This window comes from Falco punctatus (assembly GCF_963210335.1).
Source record: "Falco punctatus genome assembly, chromosome: 3".
NCBI lineage: Eukaryota > Metazoa > Chordata > Aves > Falconiformes > Falconidae > Falco > Falco punctatus.
Window position 1 is genome coordinate 36,881,501 of NC_137582.1, and position 27,213 is coordinate 36,908,713.

General features: G+C 43.4%; 1 long non-coding RNA gene across 8 annotated transcripts; it reads right to left on the bottom strand.

The window, feature by feature from the left end:
* Positions 1-5,184: 5,184 nt before the first annotated feature.
* On the bottom strand, positions 5,185-27,213 carry LOC308060927. 8 transcript variants are annotated; one of them, XR_013926971.1, is made up of 6 exons: positions 13,159-27,213; positions 12,954-13,058; positions 12,475-12,608; positions 10,243-10,308; positions 9,455-9,633; positions 5,185-7,490 (listed from the first exon to the last, which is right to left on the bottom strand). It is a non-coding gene; the product is annotated as an uncharacterized lncRNA (long non-coding RNA). The 8 variants fall into 8 exon arrangements; XR_013926972.1 differs by having other exon boundaries at positions 9,455-10,308; XR_013926973.1 differs by having other exon boundaries at positions 10,243-12,608.

Consider the following 27,213-nt stretch of genomic DNA (forward strand, 5'->3'; position numbering starts at 1 on the left):
CCTCTGTATGACTCTGTCCACTGTAATTGCAAGTGTGAAATTGTGAATCTCCCGGAGTGCTTGAGAAGAGAATTTTGCAGTTAGGCTTTGTGAGAGGGCTGGATGTGTACCTAGGCACATTTGTTTGGCTGTCGGAAGATGTTGGCTCAGTTTATAGTAATACCGAAGTGGCCGTGCTTTGGATGCGTCACTTAATGACAGGTTTAAGAGCTGTTAAGCACATGGTATTCAGCCTGTAATCCATCCCACTGATACCAGGCCCTGGGAGAAGGTTTCTCAGAATGGGATCCGGAATGGCCAACCTGTGTGAAGGGAGTCACCACTGTAGTCTGTGTGCTGTCAGCTGGAGCAAGCGCTCCTGTCTTTGTGTCCGGCTTGAGGGAGGTGGTTATCTTCATTAATTTGTGACCCACAGTACAGAACGCTCTTTGAAGAGTATTCTTTCATTCAGAGATCAAAATTGTTGGGAGAACTTTCATGTTAAAGTAAGTCACTGAATAGGTTGCGGTATTGTCAGGGCTGAAATCAGAAGTGGTGGTTTCCTTCCTTGCAGAGCCATGCTGCAGCTCACCGCCCGGGCTGTCACGGAGTCCTGTAACCTTAACTAAGTCTTCTTCCCCAAGATTTGTTGGAACCCAGCAAAGAGCCGTAAAACCAGGGCAGTGTGAGTTTGACCCCCAGATAAAGGAGGCTCTTTCCAACTCTTTCCCAACTCTTCCACTTCCTGAGCAAGTGTTTTGTTAGCAGACTTTTATAAAGAGGGTATTGCTCCATCATTTTCCAGTGGTATTTCTAACAGCACCAGCCACCCCTGTGTTTGGAAGGAACCAGACATGATCTCTGTTAGTCAGGGGGGTTGGGGAATGTTATTTAGATGTTTATCTCTACATGTCACCTAATGCTGTAGTTCCACAGCAGGTTAAGTTGGCATAAGCTTGTGCTACTGTTGAAAGAGCTGTCCCTACCCCCAGCAGAGACATTTCTAGAGAGAAATAGCCAGGGTTACGCTGGCTTGAACCACTCCTAGAAGCGCAGGTCTGTGTACAATGCTTGAAGGCTAGATCAGTATATGGCTTGCTGGATTTACCTCCGCTCCTCATGTGGCAGGCGTGACAATACTGCCTTTAGCCCACCCTGTCCTGGCTGGAGTCTCATTAAGGGCCTGGACTTGCGCATGCTCCTGCAGCAGCTGGCTCGAGAGCTCCACAAACAGCTGGTGTTTAGCACTACCAGAATACCCTTAAACAGCATTGATTTTGGTGTGAAATGGAGTATATAGACAAAAAAAGAGGAGTTAGATCAATAATTGTACGTGTTAAGACTACATCTTAACTGTGTCATTGCTTTGTTAAGCAGATATTGGAGAAGTTAAGGGACGTGAAAAGCAACCTTACTGGACCTTGCTCCTCCTTGACCCCGGGTGCATCCTGGAGCCAATCTGATCTTTGTCAGGGTAATCTTGGGCCAGGCAAGGTTTATTGGGGGGGTTGGGAGATGAGATCTCTGTATGAGATCTCTGGGCTGCAGAAAACCAGAGTATACTTCTTATCCAGACATGGTAGCAAGTAGGAAGGATCGTCAACTGCTTTGCTAGTGCAGTTTTTCAGCCACTTTTGATTACAGCACCAGTGTAACAGCAATGGGAATGCTGAGGAAAAGGTTCTTAAGGTAACTGAAGATAACTGTCAGCACCAATTGCACTACATTTTTTAAACTCTGTGAAAGAAGCAATTATGTTTTCTTGTCATCTGGTACTCATACGTTGTTTCATGTAAGAAAGTATTTCCATCATAGAAGGTGATGACTTTAGCACAAGTTAAGCAGCTGTAGGAAAACAAAAAGCCCAGTTGCCCGGTTTTCATGAATATGGGGTTTCTCATACGCTTGGCTTGCATAGGGCTGCAGTATTTAGATTGATGCATATTTTTGTCTCGCTTCAGTCACAGAAGGGAACTATCTGTATTGTTCTTCCTTTGTTTCTATGAAATATTGTTTTGTAGAATATAAAGCAAATGTAAGTTTTTTAAAAAACATTTTTTCTGAATTACTATTTTCAGGGCCAGAGCATTTCCTCTTTCACTTGGTGTAAAATTACTGAGCTTTAATTTGCTCTGCATTGCACTTTATATATTTTTTCACTCGTTGGGCCATGTATTTTTGATATACAAAACAATAAAGGTTTTGTTAATCTAGTTTTGACTAGAAATTAACTATGAAACTAAGATGTTTTTATAAAAATGCAAGTTCCATAAAATACAGCGTTTTTAATGATATTTTGAGAAATATTATAGCTTCTAAAATGATTTACTATTTGGTAAATTCAATACATTAATGAATAGCATGGTTTAAAATGGAATATGAATAAGCAGAAGACAAAGTTCTAGATATTGGATTTGCTTATATGCAAAACCTGCATTAGTTTAATTGATATGGGTCTTAAAAAAATTATCCTAATCTAATTTAAAGAAGTATAAGTCTTACTTGGTAAGCCTGGTTAAAATTAAAAGAGCTCACTGAAAAGTTGAGAACAGTTTAACTTAATTACCAAAGAGATGTGTTTTTCACTACACTAGTGCAGTGCTGTACAGTGGGCAGTCTGAGAAGCCCCTTGCCTCTGGAGGGGCTGAATGCATTCAAGTGTAAGACACCACCAGAAGCCGTATGTGAGTATGTACTTCCCTGCTTCCAACAGTAGCGCTCCAGCCTCTTACGCTTACAGGCCCACTTCCAGGTGGACAGTGGTATTTTCATTTAGTTTTTCCTACCTTCATCCCCTCTAATTTTGGGAATTGGTGTCCTAATGACAATCTTCCTAAATGAGCTAATGAAGAACTCATTTTCCCTGTGGTCGTGGTGTTAAACTTCCAGCCCTAATAGTATTGTATGTAGTTCAGTGTGAGAATTTTTAGATGACAGTTTCAACTAAACAAAGAACAGCTACTCTGCACCAGCACAGAATCCCTTCAAATCTTGTGGAGTATATTGAAAAATAAAGACCTTTTTTACTTTTACTTTGTCCAAACTCTTTATTCCAATTCACACCTAGAGAAGTGGAAGTCTGCAGTGACTGGAAAATAAGGCATGGCAGTAAAGAGGCAGGAGAGAGACAGCGGTGCTCTTATTTTCTTCCCAGGGTGAGTCCTTCCTGGGCTCCCCTCTCCCAGGCTGGTGGGCCTGTGTGCGTGCAGACCACCCACAGCTCTGAAGCCCTTGACACCATGATGTGAAATCCCTGCAAAAGTGCTTTGTCAGCCACTTCCAGGCATCCCCAGTTCCTTTTCAGAGACTTTCAGACATTCTGCTTTTTCATTTCAACATCCATAGGTAAAAGTAAAAGCTAACCGCTGCTCCAATAGCATAAGTACAGTCTCACCTTGGGCTGAAAATAGATCTTTAGGTTTGTAACCATGCTTCAGTTTTGCCTACAAAAGATGGGCAGGATCTGGGCGTTTCTGCATGCTGTAAATCTGTTGTGTCCTTCCAGGGACTGCTGGGAGTCCCTGGAGTATGGCAAGTGCACCGGCAGCGCCATGTAAGCTTCATGCTTAACGCTGGTGAGCACGATGATACCTGTGCCAAAGAGAAAGCATAGATCCATGTTACCCATATACATCGTACCGCTGAGCACTGCACAGCACTGCTCAGGTCTTGCAGTTGTGGGAAAAGCAAGATCAGAACCTTTGCACTACGCACAGGGTGCCTCTGCAAAGTTGGTTTGTGTTTGGCTGAGGAGAAAGCAGTGACAAGGCGGCGGTCCGTCGGGAGCACGAATAACACATCCATTGCCCGACTAGTTTCTGTGTTTTCTTGTATGGTTTGGAGGAAAGCTCAAAAGAGAAGACTTCTGCGGGTAGGTGAGGCTCCTCCGCAATCTGAGTCGGTTCTGCCCTCTGGGGGCACTCAGCCAGCACTCAGCCGGCACAGCAGATTTAAGTCTCTGGCAGTGGAAGTACCTTACCTGCCCGCAACAAAAAACTGTTTCTTAGTAGAAGTGGGTGGGGGTTCTTTCCTTTTTCTTCAGCTGAAGAAACACAGAACAAAATGCCAGCGTGCAGTCCTGTGTTAAACTCTCGCTGTCTCCCTATAGCACCGGCAGCTGGGAGAACTCCAGAATTTGGAGGACCTTGGCTGTAACTTGTCAAAAAGCCTCTGCAATCTATTGCCGCTGAAAATGTTTTAGCGCTAGGTCAAAAACAGACAGACTTGGGTTCTCCAAAATTACTCTTCAGAATTCACTGTTACTTTATGTGGAAAAAAAAGTGTTAAAATCTTTGTATCTGCGTCTGAGTCAATTCTGCCTGCTGAACCATGAGTACTGCCTGTGGACTTCAGATAGTAGGGAGTCATTCTCAGTACAAGTCATGACACTCCAAACATTTCAAATATTTTTCTTAGATTACAAACATCTGCAAAATTAGCAATGTGTACATCAGTGCCTAAAAGTCTATAGAAATGGTTGAGTTTAAATACTAAGTAGTATGTGCTTGTACCTGAAAGTTTAAAGAAAGACTAGACTACGGAATTACTAATTTGCTAAGTACTAGCTCCTGAGTTTTATTAATGCACTAAACCAGCTTTGGACGGAGTAACTTTTTCTAAGAGTCAAGGAGGAGTATTTTTTTCTCAAGTTATTCAAGTGGTTCAGGTAATGAGTAGTTTATTTCTGGTCACTGGGTTTTAGAAGGAGCAAATCTCATCCTCTTGCACTTCTAGTGTTCATTGTTTGTACAGAAAAAAATCTTTTCTGCTTTTTCATTTCCCAGTGAGAGATCAGTTCACTAGCTACAGGCAATGATTCTTCAACTAGATTGCAAAGTATGCTTTGATAAATTTACTCTCCTCCATATGAATCCTGATAATCCGATTATTATATTTTTCCTAGCTTCAAAAATGCCTTTGTATAATTTTCATAGATAGAGTTGAATAAAATTGCAAGGAAGAATCTAAGTCATCTAATAAGGACATTAACTGGTTTTTTTCCTAAGTAAAAATTAAGAACATAAAGAAACATCAGCTATCATGAACAAAGCCAGTCCGTTAGTGAGATAAATATTTGTAGAACATCTTGATTAGTAAAAAGCAGTGGTCTTTTTTAAAGTTACATTCAGTAGAAAACCACTGTCTTTTAGTAAGTACCACAAGTGAAAAAGCAATTTTTCTTCAGGAAAAGCACAAATGGAAAACAAGATTTAAAAAGTTCTTTTAAACCAAGGTTTTCTAATTGTCTTTAGGCCCATCCTGCCTGGTACATTACTGTTGCACGTTCAGGGATGCTCAGGACAATAGACATTCCTCATGGGAAGCAGCTAGTTCCAAAGTGTTAACTGAAATAAAAGCAAAAGTGAGCAAACTTGTAGAATTTTCTAAATACTAGCTCAGCTATTGCCAAAAAAGTAAAAAAGCACTACTCACTACTGAACTAGGATTTCAGCATTTTAAAAGAATTGCATTTTAATCTAGCTCACATACCATAGTTAAAACTAGATTTCTGTTGGTTTGTTTCTTTGTCTTACAGGACTTATACTTGTTAATAAACCTCGGATCAGGGTACACCAATACTCAGATGACCATGGTTGAATTGGAATCTCCCAAAATCCCAAATTCTATTAAACATTATTACAGAAACGACAATCTTCAAGTGAAAAACTACTTTATCTCAAAAAGCAAGAAGAAAAAGAAGTTAATTCTTTGTTTGGGAAATGCCATTCAGCTACCGTTAACTCCGGAGCTGCATGCTCAGCTGGTCTCCCGTAGCTTTGTCAGGTCGCATTTTTGTTGAAAGCAGATGGTGATTAAACTACATAGCAAAGAACTTTCCTTTGATCCTTGAAATTGAATGTATACAAACAAACTATGCATTTTTGTACAGCTGCATACTGTATCTTGAATCAACTCCAACCTTTTCCCCTAGGTTAGCAACCCCCAAACTTCAGGAGCTGAAGGTGCTCCCATCTCCTTTAGCATATGGTTGTCTCCCATCTTGTTTCTGCGCTCCAAAACCCCAGAACGCAGGATGGAGGAGTGCCGAGCTGCAGGGCCCCAGGGCAGAGTGGCTGGGGGCCTGTGGCTGAGGCAGGGACCCGGCATGCCCTGGGGGACCAGTTTGGACTCCCAGGCCCAGCATGGCCAAGCAGAGGGACGCAGTCCCTGTGCTCACTCAGCCGGAGCTGCTGCTGCTCCAGCCCCAGCACCTCTCACGCTTCTCACCAGTGTCTTGCATGCTCAGGCAGCGGAGTGGGACCAGCAGCTGCTCTCTCACGGGGTCAGTAGGAGTTTGCAGCAACACTAGAACAAGCTGTGCCAAGGAGGCGGCCACTGCAAATCGGGCTTGCAGCCATGATCCTCCCCTTCAGGAGAGCCTCTCCAGCCACCCTACCTGCCCAGGTTCGTTCTTACCACTTCTCCAGCAGCACACCACTTAGGAGGCATGGAAGGCTCCTTAGGGGTTGTGGTCTCACGGCTGAGACCTGCTGCTTCAGATGATATATTGCTCAAAACACTCTATACTTCGTCCTAATCAAAGACCAGATCTCAGGGCCGGGATGTGTAAGAAATGAAGGATCAGACCTTATTTTTTTAGCATACCATCTATTGGAAGGGAGTGGGAAAGGTGAAAAATGGGTATCTTGTTCTTGTGGCTGCTGTAATTAAATGAAGGAAGAAGGTATTGCATGAACATTACTACTTAAATTTTGGGTTGTTGCTGTAACATATATCAGCCCAGTCTGGCCAATGAATGAAGTGTGTTTCTTGCAGTTCATCCTACAGGAAGAAAGAAAAAGAAAAATAAAGATACTGAAAATATCCTTGCTTTAGAGCAGGGGTCCTCAAACTACGGCCCGTGGGCCAGATACGGCCCCCCAGGGTCCTCAATCCGGCCCCCGGTATTTACAGAAACCCCCCCCCCCCGGGGGTTGGGGGGGGAAACCAAGCAGCCGCAGATGACTGCCTGCCACTGCATCCGCGTGCCGGCCCCCTGGTTAAAAAGTTTGAGGACCCCTAGTTCACATTTAATTGAAAAATATTTTTGCAATATGTATTTGTATTTGATGGGCTATGGCCTTTAATTTTATATTCTTTACAAGGATTAGTGTGGAAATTTTGTTTTCCTATTTATTAAGCTACCTGCCCATGCTAGTTGTTCATCTGCATAAAGAATAATCCGCTACTTCAGAGGTTTTTAGGTTGCTGATTTTTTTAAACACTGTTCTGTTAAAAAAAAAAACGCAGTGTTTTTTGTGTGTTTCTCAATAGAAAAACAGCCCTTACTCAGGCCCCTACAGTGAGATCCATAGAACCCAATGACTTGAAAAAAACGCTGGAGGGCAGGTCTTCAGCGGTTATCAGCTGCCATATCTACCATAGCTGTGACCATATACATCAGCGGAAGACCTGCCCCCAGAAGGGTTCCGCAGAGGCGGCTGTAGGGATGCTCAGCGTGGCACAGGAGGCTCTCTGGCACTGGCAGATCTCCCTTACCAGGATGTGGCCTACAACAGCAACAGAAAGACACTATTGCACTTCTCTGCAATCTGCAACTGTCCCACGGGCTTCGCGCAGATCCATCTGCAGTCCTTTAAATCAAAGCTCTGACTGCAACTGTCAGCCCTTTGCTGTCACTTACTATCACAAAGTTAACTTTTTAAAATGAGAAAGAGCTTCCAACTCTGGCACTAATGGAAATACAGAATACTTTTAATATATATATATATTTGGAAAGTATTTGAAAAAAGTGTTTTGTCTTTTTTTATACAACTTTTAGCCAAATAGACGTATTCTGATTATTACTTCTGTGGATACCTGTCCACCTGTAAATAAACTCATATATTCAGGTACATGAACCTGAAGCAAAAAAAAAAAAAAAAAAAAAAAAAGACTGTTCACTGGCTATGCGCTTTGCTAGCTCTTGGTTCCTTTGTACATAAGAGGTAACTGTTTAAATGTTGGGTGGGGTTGTGTTTGGGGTTTTTTTTAATTATTGTTCCTCTAAAGAAAGAAGAAGAGAAAAAACTTTTGACTTTGTTTTCTCTTTTCTGAGTTAATACAAAGATTTTCTAACTTTTTACTGCAGAAATGGATAAATACCTGGTGCTATGTGAATTTGAATCAAACTGGCCATAGCAAACACACCAGTTAGAATGCACTTTGCCTGTGGCACACAATGTATTTTCTCAGAAGGGACTTTCAAAGGACCATCAGATGTTTACATTTCTTCTTGTTGCCCCAAATAGTTTTGAATATTGAAATATCTCCCAAAAATAAAATCATGATCCATTACTGATGCGACAAATCCTTACATTTAGGTATCTACGACAGGTTTGTACAAATACCATTTTAGAGATAGTTGAAATATTGGGCTTTCATACTTTGTAATGCTTTGATGTGACAATAAATATGCTGTTGCTATCTAGTCTAACCTCATTGTAGACCTGTAACTTCCTGTTTATGGTTATGTCATGAATTGCACTGGCTTGAATTCAGCCAAATACTGACTGTTCAGCTGAAATACTCCGACTGTTATGATGTCCACAAAACATTAATTAAATGCACTTGTATCTGACTGCCGCAGACTATGTCAAATTATTAATGTAATAAAACCCTTGTGTATAACTTTTGCTACTTGTTTATGGGAACTTTAGTTCTTTTACAGCCATGAATGTCAGCACAGCAACCAAGGACCAGCTCGAGTCAGCCACAGGCTTTGCATTGACTTCATTACAAACAGGACTGAATTCCTTCCCTTCAGTCGGTAGGCAGACATTTAAACACCACAGCATGAGCTAAGAAACACATGACAGGAATGTGGCCCTTGGATTTTAAGTTTTGGCCCTGTGAATTTTAAGTGCAGCATTTAGCTAGTGACTATGGTTTCCCAGTTCGAGGCTCATGCTATAAACCTGGTCTTCTTAATGCATTAAGCTAGCAACACTTCTGTCCTGCTCTTGCCTGGCAGTGGAGGAGCAGCGTCCCCCGGCACAGCAAAGAGCACTCACTCCTGATAGGGAAAGCTTCGTTTGAATGGGATATGCCTTTCTCATGGTGAAGTTAATGAAGTACTGCTCTAAACTTGGGAGTTGGGAAGGCATTCCTACACAGGGAGTAGTTTCTTGGGGGGGGGGGGAAGTATAAATTAATACCATTTCTGTGCAAGTTCTCAACTCCTCTTCTGGCTTTGTTAGGTCATATTTAGATTTTCCTTTGGCTAATGCATTCCTACCCACTGCTGCAAAGCCAACTCCAATATAAATAGCAAGGTTATTAAATTTAATGAGCGGTTTAATCACCTTTCTTCTGTTCGCATTTTCCTCCCTTCAAGCAACAGCTCCTCACCACACACATGCATACTTGGTCATCCATCTCCAGTAAAGAAGATCTCTAAACTCATCTGTTCTCTCAGCCAGAGGCAAAACAGCTTGGACAAAGAGACCCTGCCCTGGTGCCCAACAGCACATACCGTCACTGACAGTCTGGCCTGCCCAAACGGTCCGTTCCCCGTGCTGCTGAAGCGAGCAGCGAGTGCTCCTTGTAGCTTCTCTCGGAGTCAGTTGTCTTCGTAGCCCCACTCCTGCCGGGCAGGTACCCAAACCTGTCTGATTTGTATCACCGGATTAGGTAATCCTACAGCTGATTCCTCTAGATATAAAAAAGAAAGGGATTTGAAGCCATGTAATTAGCAAGGGAGCATTTTAGTGGTATTTCACATTGAATTCCACTAATTAAAAGAGATAATAATCTCTGCTTTAATTGATTTTTCTGAAGACAGGCAGATGGACCGTTACAATTTTCTTTACACAAACAACATGTTTTCTACTTTTGTACATTAAAGAAAAGAGATTTCATTTTAGCCCCAAATTCAATACCTCCACTCCCTGCTCTCCATGCCTGCACAGGCTTCGCCTCTATCTGAGCCAGTTCTGAAGAGTTTTAAGAAGTGACTACCCTAGGTGCTTTTGCTTTAGAAATATTTCACACCTTCATGTACTTCCTTTAGAAAACTTTGAGACAGAATGATTCCTTCTCTGTCTGGATCAATAACTTCCTCTAACCTCATTTCTTTTCATTAAAATAATTCACTAAATTTAAATTATTTGGGCTGCAAATACTCTTACCCGCAAGAACATTTTTTTGAGATGTCCTGTGCATTTTGTACTTCAAATGCTGTCATTGTCTTGCTTTATGCCACTACCTTTGAGACCTGTTCTCCAAATTTGGTGTTACAGAATCATTATGTTATAATCTTACTTCTTCTGCGAGGTCCTAGTGGAAATCTGCTGCACCAAACCAACTTTTTAGCAATGAAAATACAACCTAGAGAACAATAACATCATTTTAGTGCCCTTAATTGAAAGCATTATTTTCTAGTTTATTTCCTTAAACTGCCAACTTTTTTTCTCTCTTTCCCACCCACTCTTTTTTATGATGCCAAGAAAAATATTTAGGTTATAAAAATGCCATATTGGTTTGAAAATTGAGCTACATTTCTCTTCTTAGCTACAAAATAAAACCCAAACATTATGCTAAGATTTATGTTCTGAATTTAGCTTTGGAGAGGAGAAACAGAGAGAAAGAATATGCACCTTCCTGAATTATATTTTCCTGCTTTATCCCCAGATGATGCCACAATGAACGGATGCAGGGGTTTGGGTTTGTCATTTTGTTTTTTTCTTTTACAGTTTTTGGGGAAGGAGAAGAGTTTTCAAACACTTGTTTCAATGCAAGGCAAACGACAAGCAAATTGCTCACTACTCTTTGGCTCAGCTTTGCCTTTTGGTCACTGTAGTACAGCGTCTTTCTCCGAAACGAGACTTCATTGATTTTTTGCAAGGTCATAAAAACAAAACAAAACTTATGGATGAGGAGAATGGAAGGAACCACTACCAAGAATTGGGTTAAACGACCAAGTTCGGGTTTTAACCAACTCTATGGCCTAACTCCAAGTGTCTCAACATGACTCTGCAGATCACTGGTCCACCAAACTTTAACTTCACTATTTTTCAGTAATATGTGAACATTCCTTTTTGGCTAGAAGCAGACTTACCCTTCCTCCCCAGACTTTTTAACTGTTAGCATTGCAGGCTTTTTAGCTTTCCTGCATAGTACTATAAGCAGCATTTTTAATATATATATAATAATATAGGTAATCTATGTGTAGTAATATATGTGTGTGTACATTTATACAGAGTGTGTGTGTGCATATACATGAAAAGGATATCTGAACCATGAAGTTAGGTTTCAAAATGAGAACATGCAGAAAAAGGGAAAAATAACTAGAAAACAGTCCCTTTTTAGGAGAGATGAGATGAACAACACGTGCAAACTGACAGTGTATTACATACAACTGTTACTGAAAGCCACTCAGTGCTCACCGGTTTTATCGAAACGGGTGGGAGCCGCACAATCCCGACAGCTGAAAACTGTCGGGACCGTTCCCCTGCGGTGCAAACTTATGCAGTGCTGCCCTCTAGTGGTACGCAATAAATCTGCAGTCGCCAAACAGAGTGGCGGGAGTCACCACCACGGCGAGGCTGGAGAACTGCCGCTGGGTTGGCCCTCCAGACCCAGGCTGGGATCCCAACACAAAGAGCACACCCCAGAGGGCGGGCGCACACCCCCACCCTCCCTTAAAATCTTCATTTTTAACTGCTGAGCACACAAAATCCTACATCTTACGCAGCACTGAAACATGGTGAATCTGTCAAGTAAAAACAGTTCAGAAATTTGAGAATTTATGTAAATTCCTCACAAAGCGTCAGGAAAAGCTTTAGCTGGGAAACACTAGAGTAAGAGAAATTTCGCCATTGATCCTTGCAGATTAGAGCTGTGTTTCTATCATTTTAACACCAATACTGAATTACCTTGTTGTGTACAAGGCACGTCGCATCCCTCTCTTCATTACCGGTGGTTGCGTGCATTTGACTGATTAATCTGTGGAAGTCCAAGTCTCCTGCCTTGCTTCTGATATCTTCCTTGTGGCCTCATTTCCCACCAGCATGGTACAACACGACTGTCACAGTGAGGCATATATGCTCTACGTCCCCATTATTCACTACTCTAAGCACTTACCCATATCACTCAAACCACTTCAGCTACTCTACTTGGGCTCCAGAGGATCAGAAAATTAGTCAGCAAGTGAAAACCCAAATATTTTTAAATAAAGTCCCCCAATGGTGAGCCCATTTAAGGTCAGAGGAAGCAGATACTACTACCTCTGCCAGGTCAAATGTCAAAGCCCGAGGGCTGCGACAAGGGTGACAGGATTAATCACATTTGCATCCCACTCTGAGGTCCAGCTGCACTGGGCACCCTTTCATTTTGTTACACCTATACCTGTCCCACTAGACCTGCTTCCCACTTCCTGGGATACACCTCACCCACTCTCCAACTATGTAGGGCGTCCCCTGCCCTCAAAGCAGCAAGGCTCTCGCTAACAGTGCCCGTACAAGCAGTCAGTAAAAAGGGTACCCTGAGTCCTACCTCAGAAGAGGGAACAAATTCATTCCTGCAGCCTTGCTCTTTTAGCATTGTCAGAAAAAGCACATCTTCCCACTGCACCCTTGGAAACAGGAGCACACCGAGGATGCCTTCATCTTCCCACTCAGCTGGAACTGCTATTCAAAGGCAAACATGAGAGCCCTTCTAGTTCAAGCTCATGTACTTTAAAGTCTCACCCCCTCACAGTGAGCAGAGGTCAAGCCACCCCCAGAAATCATTGCCAGACATGCTTTTTAGTCCTTTTTAGGCCATCAACACAACTTCTAGCCATCTTAGAGCAGAAATCGGGTCTTTATTTTTGCTCCTCTTTATTTTTCCCCTCTTTTCTGTTCCTTGCAGGTTCCTTGTTCTGGTGTATGTTAGTATCGCCACCGTTATTTCCTGTCATGCCTGAGGTATGAAGTTAGTAAAGTGGTGACTCACGTAACCAAGTTTAGCCTGAGCTCTTAGCTAGGACTGACCAGGCTTTCTGAAGTGCTGTAGAGTGGAGTTTTCTGTTAGGAGACTCAAATGATGTCCTCTTCAGAAAGGACTGGTTCCTTCCTTCTGGTGACGGACCTCTTGACCTGTGAAACCAAACAGGATACAGAATAAGGGAAGGAAGGAGGAAAGAAATTGTTTTTTACTTCCACGGGTTTGGTAGCAATCAGAAACTTCCAAAAATACCTGCAAAATCCCACTCCCAGGCTGCTGCTTTCTTGGGTTCTCTTTTCTTTAAATGTTTATGTTTTCTCCCAGAATGGTGGTCAGGAGTTTTGGCATTTCAGGCTGAACTTACAGCATGTGGCTTGCTACGTGGGGTGATTTTCAGAGCTCCTCCCTCTGCCAGCCCTGTTGCTTCCCAAAGTCAGCAGCAAAATGAGAAGTACAGCCTCTCACTGAAGATGTTTTATATTTAGGATCGGCACTCAATAAAGATGGATTCTGCACTGCGCTGCTACAAGACACGTGGAGGGAGGCAGACCCTGATGCAATGTCAGAGCTGGGGAACTAGAAAGCTATCAGAGGAAAGCAAGATGAAAGTGGAAGGGAAATGAAGTAAGTGGGTGATAAAAAAATTCTGTTATATAGGGAGAAAGCCAGGAGGATCAAAGGATCTCTTTTATTTGCATTTTATCCTCATTTCTGTTCCTTGCAGTTTCCTTCCTCTGCTGTATATTATTATCACCTCTATTATAAAACTTTCTGGTTGCTTGAAATTATCCCCAGCTTTAATCTCGTGCTAGGCTCTTCCCCTTTGATCCAGTGCAGTACACGCCTTCTTGCCATATGACTGATTGTGTGACTGCTGCATATATATGTAAAAACACACTTTTTGTTTTTGACCTAATTTCCCCATCATGTCTCTAGTTTAAGTCTAGGCAAACCTGTGGGTCCTTCAAAAAATCCTTTCTGCTTACCTCAGGGTGGATTAATCTCCCCAAAAAAATATTACAAACTGAAAGCTCCTTCTAACATCTTCATTTTATTTTTGCACATAAGTTACAGTTATAATTATATACAATAGAAGAACACAAGCTACAGAGAGGGACACCTAATTATGCCCTTCATGTCAAAGCTAAGCCGAGTTCAATGAGAAGAGAGAAACCTGTTACTGGCAGACCCTTGATTCTTTCTCTTTTCAACTTATTTAAAAAAACAAAACAAAACAAAACAAAACACATACCTCCTCCTGCTGTTCCCTCCTACCAGCCTCTCCTGGGACCACAGCTTGCCCTGTTCCTGCAAACCAGGCATGATGCCAGGGCTGAGATATTACTGAAGAAGTCTGGGACCTGAAGGCCAGGAGAAGAGCCCTGCGATGACAGGGGACAGAGCAGAGTCAGTCAGAACATCAATAGGAAAGATGCTGCTTTTCCAAAGGACAAACCAGTGCCTCCTTCTTTGGTGGGAAACAGAAGGCAAAGCAAAGCTGCCCAGCTCAGCCGGGCCCTATCCCTCTGCAGAGGGCAGCTGCTGTCTCACAGGGCTGACCCCAGACAAGACCAGGTGAAGCCCTATTCTCTGCTTCCCCTCCTTCTCACTGGTTTTAGGTCATATTTCTTTCAGCTGTGCTCCACCTTTTTGTGTGTATGGAACACACTGACCCTGGTTGGCAAGAAAGTCTCATCTTCATTCTTCAAAGGGAACCCTGAAGGGACAGTTCGAATGGTCTGAAGTAAACAACTACATTTCGGAATGCTATAAGGAGTGTCAAAAACTACCAAAGCCCGCATAATATTTAAGCAGTTTGTAGCACAAACACTGTTAACTAAACCTTTCGATTTTAAGAGGAACACAGAATCATGAAATGATAGAACGTGACAGAAAATTTATCCTTTACCTTGATCACACAGGCTGAACTCCAGTCACACAGCTACAATAAGCACCCGGATAGCTCAGGAAAAAATGAGCCACTGAAAGGAGCTAGGACAGCACCTAAATTGTAAGTCTTACCCTGGCCTACACAATCTTCCACAAAGTAACACATCTTCCAGCAAAATCAAGCTTTTATTCTCCTTTTATTCTCCAGAGTATCAGTTCCTCCTTCAGATTCGTTCTCCAGCATTCCTTGACTTCCATACTCAGTTACAAACTCCTACCCATCACCAACACCACGTTGCCTTCACTATCAACTTCCTTATGAAGACGAGAGCTATTTGAGGGTTTAAAAGAGCAACAAGTGATTTCATCTTGTTTTCCTTCACGTGAGTTTTGTACTAATAAGCACTAAACAAAGGATCTGCAAAGATTAGAATCACAAAGCATATTTAGATTTTTTGCTTTAAGCTCTTGCACATGCAGCATTCTCTCTCTGGAATTGAACGGGACCACGGTTGTTTCTCATGCTGCTTTGCATTCAGATAAATCCACTAGTTAATAATGCAAGATGCAGCACCTCATTTTCTAGTATTCTTAGATCACAACATGACCTTGAACATCTTCCCACTGCCACCTTCACAGACTACACTGCAGAAACAAAGAATTTGCATATGTTATTGAGTTAAAAAAAAAGAGATACCGAGATCTTACCACCTCACACCCCTCACACGCCCTACTCCCCTCAACACATTAGCATGCATCAGATGATGCAGCACAGCTTTCTTTTACTCTTTTTAAAATCTCGAACAACGGTGAGTTTATTGATGCCACCCTGTGCTCTGCCCTGGTGATAAATTACATTCCCCTCTCAGAAATACACTTCACTTGATATATCATTGGAGGTTCTAACATCAAGAGCAAGAAACTGAATCTTGCTATGCAGGACTGAAAAGCCCTGCACTAAAACACCTTTTGCAGCTGTGAGTATCAACACCCACTCATCACCTTGCCTTTCTCAACCTTCTTTTTAGCAAGATGCATTAGTCAGGCTCCTGAAATAAGCACCTGCAGGGCTTATTTTCTGTTCTTGTGGTCTTCCTTTGAACTTAAGCCAGCCTGTACCTTCCCAAAACATTAACAACCATGGCAATAAATATATCTGATAAAAGTTCACAGAACATTAACATTAGCAAGCCAACAAATGGCTAACAAGTGTTGGAGAGCATTACATGCAGGGGATATGTAACAGACTGTGGAGGCCCTTTAAGACCTCCAAAGGGCAACTGCCCTCCTGGGGAGTGTGGATGGGCACAGCTGACATGAATTGACTCACAGGGCTGGCTACCCAGCTCAGAGACTTCAAAGGCTTCCAGTTTGGGAAGGGACCATGTTGTTTGCCTTGGTGATTCAAGTTTCGTATGATTGACTTGAAGAAAGAAAGAAAGAAAGAAAATGGGCTTTGTTAGTTCATTTTTGCTGGGTAGTGGTGGTCTGATTTTCTATGCTTCAGGAGAGAAATAATGTTTTGTGTGCAGTGCTACCAAATTAATAGTGGTAGCAGTTATCTTCATAGGCTGGTAAGAGGCATGACATGTGGTCAGTCTGCTAGATCACAACGTGAACAACAAGTTGTGGATGTGTTTTGGGGCTGGAGCTAGAATATATAGAGCATTGATGAAATATGTGTGCAAATGTGCTCTTTGTCTTATATGGTGATGTCTGACATCCATAGAGGGGGGGACAGATACACCGGGGGTAACTTCTGATGTTGTTCCCATGAGGTATGGGCTCTGGGGTTCTCTGTGTTAGCAGTACAAAGCAGAAGGGCTTTGTGGCCATTCTGGCAGCTCAGATTTCCTGGGGTGTCAGAACCTCACAGGCAGCCTCCCACTGCCAGGAGCCCAGCATTGCAGTGTGCAGGGAAATCCCATAGTGGCCTGCTCTCCTAGCGTAAGCTGGACTCCAGTCCCCTGAGTGTTCCCCATCATAAGGGGAGAGAAGTGAATCACTAGATACTGAGGTCTGCCTCGGGTTTGATGTTTTCCCTTCTGATCTTAAGGCGTGATCTTGAGTCTGTGTGGCAAATGCTTCATCAGGAGTCATGTGTCAGTAGCATATGTAAGGGCTTTTCTTTTTTCATAGCCTTAAGACTCAAGGCTGTGCTCAGTCTGTTCAGGTGCTGTTTTCTCTTGGATGCCCACAGCCTATATTTCATCTAGAATGATATCAGAACAATTCAGATACGCAAAGGCTATCTACCACATTCTTGTTGAACCGTATCTTAACCACCCAGCAAACCACATGGAAAACTCCGGTGGGAAGTGAATCGCACTCTGGCTAGTTAAATCTGCAAAGGGGGTATAGGCAAGCAGGGTGTAGTTATCCAAAGTGGAAGCTGGCCAGAGCATAGTGCTGTGGCTCCTCCTTGTTACTCCAGGTTACTTCTAGGGGAAGGGGAGAGTGTGCTGAGGACTGCAACCCCACAGTTCAGAAAGGAGTCTCTGCAGTGCGTATTGTTCACCTGCTGACTTCAAACGTTGTGTCAGAGCACAGATACAAAGGCTGTGGGGGAGAAGGATGCACAGGGACTTCAGAGGAAACACTTGGTTACCGTAGCTCTTCATCCAGACAGACGGGAAGAATTATTGAATTTTCATTGTAGGTGTCATAACTGCAGGTGTTGCTGGGAAATTCAGTGCAGCTGTCTTAAGGCATAGACAAAGACAGTAAAATTAGAAAAGCAGTACCTCCAGCTGAGGTACAGTCAGCAGTGAGGTTATTTGAACAGAAACTGGTATTCTTAATGACTTGTGACAGGAGATGAAAATACAGTTTCTATATTGTGAAAGCTGCAGTATTGAGGACTTCTGCTTCAATTTCACAGTAACGTTTCCTTGCTGCTTGTTCTATTTCAAATTAAACTGGCTTCTTGGAACTTCTGAATGGCGTCCTTCCACCTCTGCTCTTCTTCTGAGACTTCAGTTTTATTCTGAGCTGATGCAGAACTTGTGGCCATGCTGATTTCCTTCTTTCACAACAGAACTGATCTGCATGTGCTGCAGACAGCAAGAACTTGGTTACTGGAGGGGAAGCTCAACATCTGGGGAGAATCAAGTTGGAAGTGAAAATTCTGTCTAGGAAAACTATGGTAAAGAATAATCCAGTTTATGGTAGTTCTGTTCAGTAAGCATTTGAACACTTTCTTTTCTGACCAAAACTTTGAAGAGTTGAGTCTGGGTGTCCTTAGCCTGTATTAAGGTCCATTAATAAGAGAATGATTGTCAAATAAATTGTTTTACAGTTGCTCTAAAACTTGCAACAAAACACTTTCTGTGGAAAAATGCAGCTATGAAGAAGCTTCTTTTTTTTTCCCTAGGAAAGAACAAAGTATTTAGTCAGTTCAAACATGGCTTGCAGGAACACAAGGGAGACAAACTAGATCAGTTTGGTAGCAACCTGTTTGTGCCTAAGGCCCACAAGACATTGCTGGGTGATACAGTCTGAGATACTTAATCCTTTTTCCTCTGTGAGACAGTTCTTCCTGTCAAGATGTTTTCCCCTTAACTCTAGTCTCTGGCTGGAATGGAACACCGTACAAGGACAACCATGACTGTGTTGAATGGGATATAGATCCTGAGGCTTGTAAAGCAAAGGCACTAAAACAACCTCTGAATATACATCTCCACGTGAAATAAAGCTGAAATGAACGGTTCTGAATTAGAAAATGTCAGAATAAAACTTTTCATGTGAGAACATTTCTAAATATTTCATTGGGGATGGGGTGGGGTGGGGTTGGTGGTGGTGGTCTTTTTCTGTCTTTACCCTGAACTTGAGACAAAACCATAGTGTTGAAGTATCAGAACTTAAGTGTTCTGATTTCTTACTTGTTCAGCAAAACGCCTACAACTTCCACTGAGGTCAGTTCAAGTCAAAGTTTCCAAAAAGATTGAGAAGTACAATAGGAACAAAGCTCTACCCCAATGCTGGATTGTGCAGCCAAGAGGTAGGGTGGAAGATGTCTTCTTTCCTATAGTACGTCCTGCTAGGAAGCATCCTTTCCTCTTGCAGCTCTAGGATTGCACATATGCTTTCTTTGAATGCTGACAGAGTATGTAAAGGGGCAACCTACTGCAGTGTCCTTGTGCTGCCCTTGCCTTACGGTGCATTCACAGGTGAGCAAGCCAAGTGTGGTCCCCATTTACACAACCTACTGTGCAGACTGAGGGCTTGTTGCCTGGGAGTTGGAACACATGTGGGGTTCAAGGGTGCTCTCCACTGAGAAAACAGGGTGCTGCGGCTAGCCCAAAGGGCTGGCAAGATGTATTCATCAACAGAGAGCCGCTTCAAACCAGTACTGCTCAGACTGCAACAAGTGCAGATCAAAACTCTTCCTTCATAAGAAACCTCCCAGGTGCGGAAAAGCTGTGTCTTGAACCAGACAGGAAATGTGGCTTGCTTAAACCAGCTTGGTTCTAGCATAGTGAAGGCCAGTATAAATATATATATAACCATTTCTGAGGATATTATTATATTTCCCTGGCAGGTTATAGTAGGCAAAGATTTCTGCCTTGTAAACTGAGCAAATTATTATTTCTAAGGACAGGCCACCAGATGTTTCATGTCACCTAGTTTCTGATTTAAAAACAGTCTTTTTAAAACCTGACAAAGATGTCTGGTGGCAACTTCTTTGATCTGCCCCTGTTAAAACAATTCAATATGATTAATTAAATCTACATGGAAGGTAATGTATGCTGTCAGAGGGCAAGTGATGGTCCAGATTAATAGGACTTGGGTTAGATGTCCAAGGCACCTATCTTGTTTGTTGAGGTAATCACAATTATTACTCTGAGAACACTTCTATTCTGCTATTTGTGCCATCCATATGAGTATAATTCACATCTTTGTGCAATTCTGTGTTTCCTCTAGTAGAGGTAAAACAGGAGGCACCCTTTTGTCGATCCTGCTTTTTGAAAGGCCGGTGCTTGTTGGCCTGCTGTAAAGATAAAATTCTGAGCCCTTCTAGTGCACTTCATTATACCTCAATTGGTGGATCCTTTTTGCACAAGCTGAGGTAGGAAATTGAAGAATGGGCTTGTAGGGACAGCAGCCACAGGAAAAGAACAGACAAAAGATAAGACAGTCTGTGCTCATCATAGAGCTGTGCTTAGACACAGCAGAGGTGTCTTCTTTTAAGCCAGTGGTGACTTCTGTTTCTTTGGTCTATCAATGTACAGTTGGGAAATGTAACATGAGAGGCTTCAAAACTGGGTGAATTTTAACATAGTATTTTCTAAAGTACCTTGAAGTTATCTGAGAGATGTGATCAGACAGTTGGTGGCATGGAAGGGAAAAGGACTAGAAAGTAGCGGACAGCTAATGAGCACCTTGTGTGGAGAAAAAGGCAGGGAGAAGAGGAACTTTCCCAATGGGGAAGGGTGGGAAAACCAGTGAAACGTTTGGCTTAGATGGCAACATAAATGACTGGGGTGGAGGCCAAGACATTTTAAAGGTCTGGCTGATAAACTCTGTAAAGCACTGCCACAAAACACAGCACCATAAAACAGACACACAAGTGATTTGCTGAAAGTGTCTTAAAATTTCTTTCTTTTTTTTCCTCTCTTCAGCCTTTCTGTACTCCTTTAGCTATCTGCTGTACCTGTCAGCTGTACTGCTGTGCACTGTAGTTCAACCCTTTACCATGTTCACGTCTTCTCTTCTTGCCACTCCCCTTTAATGTCATAAGAGCGCACAGAAAGAGTTTGACATGTTCAGCCCACCAGCCTTTTTAAAAGTGGGATGGGAGAGGTTACTAGTGTCTAAAATATGGGTTGTTCCAAGGGGCTGGTGGCTTGCACACGTCATGTTGAAGAGTGCTATTTCTGTAAAGGACAAGAGGTATCAACTCAGGCCTGAAAGGCAAGAAGCAAACAAATAAGATAAATGAAGGACAAGTTCTATCATTTTGTTTCTTTCAATTCAGCGCCTAATACACTAATTTCACCACACAAAATATGAGCTGTGGCAAGTACCCCAGGAACTAAGAAAAAGGAGGAATGGGGATGTTTTCTTTTAGAAGTGGTTTTCATGAGAAATTCCAAAGATGAAGTGCATTTTTAGCTACTTATTAGCTTTAAAAATATGCTATACAAAAATCCATTTGAATTTTCTGTAAGATTTAATTTGAGTTCACATACAGTTTTCTACTGTTCTCATATTTGACCACTAGAATTGTTTAGGGAAATGTAAACATTTTTCTAAATTCCACAGTTCTGAAGAAAGACTGAAATTAAAAGGGAAATAAACAGATATGTGGCAGTAAACTTGTGTAGGTTGGAGGCTTTTGACACATACAACATCACGCACAGAAAGCCTTCCACTTAAGAGTGATGCAAAAGCAGTGACAGCTCATTTCAGAAGCAGTGCAGATTTCTTTGGGTCAAGCCAGGATGCCCCTCCTGTAAGATAAGGAGTAGGTTCAACAAGCATTTCAAAAGAGACTGCTCCTCCTCCATACTGATAAGGAAAACCCAGAATCTTTGAAAAACTGTTAACAAAAAAGCACAGTGGCTGGAGTTGTTCAAGGATGCCACCCTCACTGAAAGGTGGCACTGCTACGGTCACTTCATGGAAGCACACACTGACATTGCTTCTAGTGAGAAAATGATTACCCAAGAGTCACTTAGCTCTTCTCTTTGTGCCCTCACAGTAAGTCTGTGCTTCTAATAACTGCATTTAAGCATGCTGGTACCACTGAAAATTGAATATGTAGATCCCAGAGGCATCTTTGGAAATGTCACTCTTAAAACAAAGGAGTATATGAATTCAGCATGTTACCTGTGCAAGTCTGGATTAAACACATCCTGATTCCACACACATTCAGCTTTGTGCTGGAAATAGCTCTCCTTCTCTATCATATGCATGTGTATAACTTTTTCCTCAACATCTATGTCTTCCCTACATTAAAGAAGACCTGTCTTAAGTACATAGCAGGTAAGCCTTTTACTTGATTCATCAACTCCATAGCTCACTTGCTTTTCTACAGACAGCTGTTTTGGCGTATAAGGCTGCTTCTCTGATGAAGCTTCAAGTCAGCAAGACACTTTCTCCAGTGAAAGTCTGTGACTTAAACTCCCCAGGTATTTGTACAGCCTAACAGGAACAGAGAGGTGCAAAACTTCAGGGATTTTAAAGCTGAAGCTGCTTTAGAAGTGAGGACTTGCATTTGCTGTCTTGTTTTTAAGGAAGGACGTTTCAAGGTGCACATAGGCGCCCTTCTGTTTCCGAGTTTAACTGGACTTCACTGTTTTCAGGTGTGGCAACCTGTGAATCAGACAAATTAAAAGCATTTGGAGTTGACTGCACAGACAGCCTTCTTGCCTGAACAAACATCATCCAACCCTGAACGTGGTCTTAACCCTGAAAAACTGTCAAGTAATTGCTTTCAGTCTTAACTGATGCAATAGCTCAGAAGCGAGTACTGCCTGGCTTTTTCCCTGATTCTTTACTCAGGCTACTTGGTAAAAGGGCAGTACTAGGCGAGGCCTCTACTTTCCTCTGGTCTTTTTTTCCATTCCCTATTTCTGCTCTTATTATCACAAAGCCATATTCTCTAGCACTGAAGGAACACACTCATTCCTACAAAATTACTGTGGTAAGTGGAAACTTTGCAAGAAACCTAAATAGGTGACCACAGACATTATTTAGGGAGAACCCAGGGGGTTTGGAGAGGGAGGGGAAGGGAAGCTGGAATTTATTTTGTTGTTTTACAGCACTGGATCCCTAAGTTCGGCGCTTGAATAGCTGAAGCAGCATGCTGAAGGAGACAGGTTCCTGACATCTTCCTTCTTCAGACTGATGTTGGTCTCTCACAGACAAATGCTGGCAAGCTTAGCAGTAATGCCTGAAGCATGAACACACCCAGCTGATGCGACCACTCGCTGCCAGAGGTTGTAGGCTACTAGTAGGAGAAGAAAATAAACATTTACAGCTTCTTTCTCCTTCTACCTTGTAGCTCATATTTCACATCCTAGAGGAAACACACATTTTTCTGAAAAAAGACTGCTCAGATATATCTAGTGCAGCTGAAATCTGCATTTTGTTACTTAAATCATTATCCACTCTCTAAAGAAACCAGGCAAGCTCCTCTGTACACCATACATTCTTCACCAGCTTGAGACGCTCCTAACAGTTAATGCAGAGGACCGTGACCATTACACAGGAAAGGTGTAGGACAGTGAAGTACTTAATGAAGCTGAGATTTGTGACACTGCTTCATACTAGTTACCTGATTATCAAAACCTGAAACATCAACATTGTGAATCTATGGCCCTGAAAATGAATAAAAAGAAGATTTGTGCTGTATGTTAGGATCTCCTACCGCTTGCCCTGGCTGCTTCACCTCACTGTTTGCTCCTCAGCCTTCCACTCAAGAATTAGAATTTCCTCCCTTATAAATCATTTCAGTTACATCCGTATTAGCAACGTGAACAGGGTCAGTGCCTGTCCTCTGGCTCTAAGCGCCACTGACACTGCCCAGCTTGTGTACATGTGGCAGCATTCTCCCCCTCTCTTAAAACAAGTCTCCACGCTGCCTACTGGGAATGGTTTCTAGCTTGTACTCTCAGTAGTACTGGCTGCATGGACTGATGCCATCCCAAGAACTGTGCTGTCAGTGTGAACAGTCACTCATCAGTCACCACTTGTGCCCTGTTTAGCTCATTATTTTTGTATCAATTACTAAAAAAAAAAAAAAAAGGTGCTGTTCATATTTTCCTATTGAAGGGAACAAAGTTATGAAAACAATTTCTTTGAATACAGACTTACAGGCAGACGTGCAGTAGTAAGGCAGAGTATGGAGTGCTGTGGGGATGCAAAGAACAAGTGCTTCCAAAAACATATGACAGCTCAATTTGCATTTTAGGAGTTTTTAGACCATGATTTTAGGAACAACTAAAAAAACCCCGAAGTAACCATGTCTGGCAGCCTAACTGTTATTTACTAGGAACCATAAAATAAACTCTGGAGGCAATGTTATGTTCTTAAAGAGTCACTGGCAAATTAAGAACAATAGAAAACACACTTGCATTTCAAACCTATTTGTCTCCTGGTGTTGTATGTCACACAAACTGCAAAACAGATGTTATTAGCAACATTTTTTTTATTTTGCCTGGTGTGCTGGCCATCTTCGGGGCTAATTCAGTGGATCTTCTGCACAGCAACAGGAAGGAGAAAACATTTTTTAAAGTGTGATTGTAAAACCGCAAAATACCAGCTTGGGTACTTGGACACTTGTCACTGAAGCTGCCCTTATTTCAAACCAAAAGTAACCCAATAAACATGCACTAAACTCTCTAGATTCCCCACCCTGACCAGTCACCATTTCCTCAGCTATAGACAACCTTAAAACAGTCTTGAAAAAAACTGTCACTGCTGGATGGGCTGTGCTACTCAGTAAATAAAGAGGTTATTCCCTTCTCTACACCCAGAATCCTTAAACCTGTTTCCTCGTCTCTTTTTTCCATAAGACAAACAGAACAAAGGAAATTTCTGCCCGTCCAACTTCTGGCTTTCCCAGCGCGTTCTCCCGGGTCTGCTGAAGCATATTCATCTCTGGTGGGGCAAGCTACCCTCTCGCAGGGCCCAGCTGCCCTGTTCTCTCTCTGCCCTCTGGCAGGAGTCACCCCTGGCAAGTCAACAATGTATCCGAGAGCCTGCCTCTCCCTGGGGAACCCAGGCTGCCTCTCCACCGCGCAGCGCTCAGCTCACCTGCTACTTTCAGAGGAGGAAACGAATGCTGCAGCCCCTGTCTGGCTCAAGGGCTTTGCTGGGCTGGGCTGCCCCAGCAGCAGGCAGGACACGGAGGCCCCTGTCAGCTCACTGCCGCTCCTCAGGCACCAGGATACTGCCAGCAGCCTGCAGCTCCCTCCCAGGTGTCACAAGCAGGTTGAAATGGAGAAACAACTGTCCTGACCAAATCTGAAGGGGAAGAGAGGTATTTTTGAATAAACAGAGTATCTTAAAGGAAATTAGTATTTTAGTCAAGTGCTGGCTTAAGAGCTGTGACCTTTGCTTAGCCCCTTGCACAATTCTGCGAGGATGCAGTCTTCAATTACAGGCGGTGTTCTAGGGTGGGATTCTGGCATTGTTTGGTGAGCAGAACAATCAATGACCGCTTGGTGAGTGCCTGGTCAGTAATTTGATTTCTCCTCTGTTTTCCCTGTGCTTCTGTGTCCTTATACACCAAATACAGCCCCAACTCTGCTCTGCACAGAGAATTATTCATCAATGTTACTTAGGGGCTCAGATGACAGTTACTCACCAACATTAATATAGATGTTGTTACACACCTTTTGGAAACAAGGGGCAAGGTTTCACACCATCATTACTACTCAAGTGATGAGGGACTCAGGGTGTAGTTATAGGTAGTTATAGTTTCCTCCCACAGCAAAAGCAGTTGAAGATATTCCCTCACTCTCGGCCTCCATCTCCAGCTGTCCCACTCTCACAGCACAGTTCACTGCCTCCATAGTAGCGCTGATGCAATCATTTATGAGATTGGCCTGTAAATCATCTGCACTGCAGGCCCACAAACGGTTTCATTAGTGCATTTGGGGAGATGGTAGCTGCCCTGAGGAGGCCAGGAACAACGTACGGGCAGATGTGATGTGCAGAAACAGGCTCTAGCTTTGGTATCACAGAAAATGTTCATTTAACTAAACCTTAAGGCTGGTAAAGAATATGAACAAGGAACACTACTTTGGATTCTCAGTCTGAGACACCTCCAACATTTGTTTCTCTTACTTTTTCAGAGTGTCTAGCATTTTATTGCACTCACTTTATTGGGACTAGAAGTCTGGTGATCTCAGCTGTAGCTGTGACAGCGCAGGCTGGACAACACACCAATGGAGCACACACCTGCAGTAGCCAGCATGCTGGAGTTTAAGTTGCTTCCCAGCATCGTGCATCAGCTCTGTCACGCAGGCAAAAAGAGACTGCATTCTGCAAAGTGGCATTTAACTGCCTTGCTTCTGAGACCATTCCGTCTCCCTCAGACCTGCCTCATGTCGCTCACTATACGTGTTCCAGTTCTGTAAAACTGAAACAGGAGCCAGCCAGATAACATCCCCCTTCAGTGCCCAGCTACAACCGTCTACCTCACACACTGAGGAAGAGAGGCATCCTGTGGAAAAAAGACACACAATCATGCCATTGAAACCTGCAACGTAATAAACATATGCAGAAGGAGTATAAATTAAGAAGAAGTCCTGCAGCATAATTTTGCAGGTTGTATTAAAAGCAAAGACACTCATCCCATCATCTGAATTCACGTATGTTACCACACGATCATTAGCAGGCTTGATGAACACTGTAACTTCACAACATGCCCTTCTGTCATTTGAGCTGGAGGATTAACATCTGTCAGTGGCAAACTGCCATCTTTGATACAGATGAGCAGTGCAGGGACTTGATGGTTTCTCGCTGTTATTTGTTGACAGCAAAAGAGTAGCAAATTTTGGGTGCAGCTCCACATTTCCAGCCCAGCTGGTCTATTGGCAGGGGACATCCCACTCCTCTCAACTCTGCAGCAGTCAGTAGCCCCTCCACCATTCTGCTTCCTTGCCCTGGTTTGGGCAGGATTAGCAGAGGGCAGCACAAGGGATGAGGAGAGACGGAGCGAGGCAGAGGTGGAGGGCCTCGCAGCAGCACGCCAGCAGTGGCTGGCCCTGGGGCCAGCTCAGTGTGTGGTCAGTTTGCACCCTGCGGGGAAACGGGCCCTTCTCCACGTTTGGGAGGGGAACAGCAGCTGATGAATAGCCTTGCTGCCTTTGCTCTTCTCAGGCAAACCTTAGATTCCTCCTGTTGAAGCCACCGTGTTCCCTTCTCTTTGCCTCGCTTGGGAACCGTCCTTGGCTCTAGCTTCTCTGTGCCTTCCCATCCACACTAGATCCCTCCGTGCTGGCTGCACAACACATACTCCAGTCCTTCCAGCTGCTGCAGGAGGAGACTTGCAGCTCCACCTGCCTACACCAGATCCCGCCCGACCGCCACAGGTGCCCCTTCCAGCCCGCTGTCCCACCGCCGCCTCCAGCCCTGTCGGGTCCTGCCACGCCTCCCGGCCCGCCAGCACCCCCTCCGCGCGGCCTCCCCCCTCCGGCACAATTCCTCCCCTTTCAGCCAGGAAAAACTCCCCACCAGCGCGGCATGCTGCCGCTTTCCTCGGTTGTTAAACGTGAATACATGTAACAAGTGGTGCGCTGACTACATTTGGACAATTCCCGACCCCTCGCCCCTCCGCCCTCGAAACAGCACTTCGTGGCGTGAAGGAGACCCCCTTACGCAGCGCTTTGGGCTGACTTCTCTCGGGTTTCTCTCAGCCCCTCAGCGGGGCAGGACGGGACGGAGCCGGGAGCGGGGAGCGGG